Consider the following 3,596-nt stretch of genomic DNA (forward strand, 5'->3'; position numbering starts at 1 on the left):
GTCCTTTGGCCACTACCCAGTCATCTGGATATATTTTTTCCTTGGACTACTTTTCCTTCCCCTCAAAGTGAATGACCAGGAGCATTCCTTGTAGCTCTGCCAATTCAGATTTTTCCTCTCCCCTGTCTTTCAAGGGACATTACTGCTCTATAGTAGTAATGAAGTCCCCATCAGCTTAGGCTTGTTCCCACATATGTAATGGACCTATCCCTAAACCAAGCTTGGCCATTTTTTCTTCTGCATTAGTCATGTGGGAACCCTCCCTCCTCAATGGCCATAGGGGTGAGGTGGGGGAAGGCACTGATAAATCCATGGTGTGTCACATGAGCATACGGGCTACCTGCTCAAGAAGCTTACTCACGTTCTTTTTATCTTGGCCAGGCTCAATCCCAGATTTGCCAAATCCTCTTCTCTGAGCTTTGTCTTTCTTCCTCTACCATCTGACAGGGTACCTCAGGCATCTTCACTTTGCTTTGCATTGGCTGTCACCTTTACCACACTTCTAAAGGACTCTAACAGTGGTTTTGTCCATTCCCTTGATCCTTGCCAGGGTATGAAGTCCCATGTCCCAAGAAAGTGTCTCCTCATTAAAAAATTATTGCTTATCTAGTTCTAGCTTCCTTTATCAAAATTCTTAAAAATTCAATCCCAGATGTACCCCTGACCTCCTGCTATTGTTTTTTTTTTTTCAACTGGCCTCAACTTGTATAGAGACTGAAGTAAATGTTTTCCAGGGTGCCACTTAAGGAAAATTTTTCTCAATTTACAATCTGATCAGTTTCAAGTATAAAGGAAAGATTTGTATTTCCAAAGATGCTTTAGGAGTGACACTGTCAGAGAAATAAATTATATACATGGTGCTACTATGGAAATCAATCCCTAAATGAATAAAACCTGTTGCCTTTGGGCAGGACTCACCACAAATCTAATGTTCTATTTGGCATGTATTTATGACCAAAGAAATTGATTCACCTGAGGTCATTAACACAATGGTATGTATAACCCTTAGTAGAACATCTCACTGAAAACCATGATATATAAGGACCCCCAAGAGTGCCTTACTATTAGGAAGTGTGGATAATTAAACAAAGTGTAAAGTGTGATCAAGAGCATGTGCTGTTCATTTAGAACTTCACAGACAGGTTAGGGGCATGTGAGATTCCTGCAAGGGATTGATTGTCTCAAGCCTCAAATATCATTGTTCTGGCGGGGAAATAAGGAGCATGATTTTTAGGTTATTAGCTCTCTTCAAGACAATGTAAGTTCATCATTTATCCAACCAAACTACTCCCCACACACCTACACATTTGGACCTGAATATGCTTTTACCAGGGAAGGATTAGGAAAATTCTGATACTAGGATTGACATGAATTTCTCATGTATTCCATGCTGGACACTTCACTGATGTAGATTATATACAATTCTGTTGAGATAGTGAGTGAACTTGTCCCAATTTTTTTTCATTTGTAAATATGGAAATCATAATAACTATTTCATAGTGTTAGGGCATATATAAGATGCAATGGTTTTGTAAAGCCCTTAGCATGGCACCCGGTTTATAAATGTAAATTCCTCTGAGTATAAGGATATGAGACACTTCTGCATTGTCTGACCAGATGGCTATTTTCTACTTTTCCTACAAGCTGTGCAAAATTCAGTCATTAAAAAAAAGAAAGCATGTATGAAGAATATATATAAACTCACTTAATATTGGTTAAAATGACATGTAAAGTACTACTGACATCATAGGAAAGAAGACAATATCTGCTGGTTAAACACCAGTTTAGTATCTGTAACTTAATAATAAAGATAAATTTAACTATGATAACTTTTGTGACAAATAAGACATGGGGTATACTATATTTTCTGGAGTTTCTTACTATCTTTTTAAAAAATTACAACCCACCTCTCCTAATTCTCAAAATAATATTCAGTTGAAACAATGATTGTGTCATAGATGAGTAATTATTTACGGCTTACTGGTTAATTTCAGATATAACAGAGCTTCATACTTCTACTGTTTATTTACGGCTTACTGGTTAATTTCAGATATAACAGAGCTTCATACTTCTACTGTGAGTTTAATGTGAGATTGTAGATTTACTTGTTTTTATCTTTGGCCCAGTTTTTTGGACCATCATGAATGAGAGTTCTAATATTTACTTGAAAATGTTTCACTTAGGTTAACCATTTTAAGACTATTCAGATTTGAAAATTTTATATTATCAGCAATTAAACTATTGAAATCAATCCCCACATACTCAGAAAAACTAAAAAAAAACTAAGAAGGTAAGCATGATGCATAGCATATTACTTTAATAATAATAAAAATATTATGAGAATTCACTCAAAAGAATAACTGTATTCATTGGTGTCTAGTGACTAAGACTCATTAGACCAAAATCTGAGGCTTATGACAGGCTTATTTTGTTTTTTAAGATTGATTGATTGATTGATTGATTGATTGATTTATTTATTCATGTGTGAGAGAGAGAGAGAGAGAGAGAGAGAGAGGCAGAGACACAGGCAGAGGGAGAAGCAGGCTCCATGCCGGGAGCCCTACGTGGGACTCGATCCTGGGACTCCAGGATCGCGCCCTGGGCCAAAGGCAGGCGCCAAACCACTGAGCCACCCAGGGATCCCGACAGGCTTATTTTGAATTATGTTGTACAGAAAAAAGGTGAATAAAATTCATAAAGGTTAGGTTTTTCTAAGTAAAGGGTCATGCAGACTGATAAAAAAGCAGTTATTTTTTATTGGTTTAAAAAAAGAGAAGAGTAACACTGGTATAAAAAAAGTTATTTATACTATACTATTCTGTTTATTATCTTTCTCTTTGAGGCTCATTGGAGAAGCTGAAATCCTGCAGAAAGGAATCAGACCATCACTAAAAATTTTCCTCTGCCCATTCCAGATTTCTTTCCTAGGTGCTCTGTGGCTAGCAAACTTTATGCTGGATTCATATTGCAGATTGGGTGGGTGAAGAGACCTGTGACTAGATGCCAAATCTGTCATCGTCCCTCTGGTCTTTGGCACTCCCCGAATGGTGTAGTGGTTGGCAATAAAGGGTTGAACTTGCTGCTTATCTCTTCCATCTGGTCTCATTTGTGTTGCCCATACATTTACCCATGTCTGTGGTGGAATCAACTCAGGATAAACAGATCAATTCTCCATATCATTTTACAATTATTCTGTAAGTATAATGATCGGGTTTTTCACCATATTTTTGGAGCCTTTTAATCAGATTCAACAAATTCTGTAATTATTACTAAACATCCCACATCTTCTTACAGTCCATCTATTTTATTACTTTCTTTATTCCGCTTATGTCCCAAATAGGAGGACCCTATATCACATTTCTCACCAAATCTAACCTTCTGTTCCTTCAGTTCCTCCTCACTGGAGCAAACCATAGTACTGAAGATAGTCACAAGGATGCTGAGACATTGATCTCTTTGGTTTCAAGGAAGCATGGACCAGTCTTTAGGCTGGTGCTATCTAGGTATGAGCAGTGTTGTGCATTTGTTCCAATATGCTGCGCAAATTCTGATGTGCTCTATATGGGAAAGGGATGGTACAGCTTAGTTCTCAACTT

The 3,596-nt window shown here is 37.4% G+C and overlaps 1 pseudogene; it reads right to left on the reverse strand.

The window, feature by feature from the left end:
• Positions 1 to 1,210: 1,210 nt before the first annotated feature.
• On the reverse strand, positions 1,211 to 1,277 carry LOC119866810 (annotated as a pseudogene).
• Positions 1,278 to 3,596: the final 2,319 nt, after the last annotated feature.

This window comes from Canis lupus, chromosome 29, assembly GCF_011100685.1.
Source record: "Canis lupus familiaris isolate Mischka breed German Shepherd chromosome 29, alternate assembly UU_Cfam_GSD_1.0, whole genome shotgun sequence".
Lineage (NCBI taxonomy): Eukaryota > Metazoa > Chordata > Mammalia > Carnivora > Canidae > Canis > Canis lupus.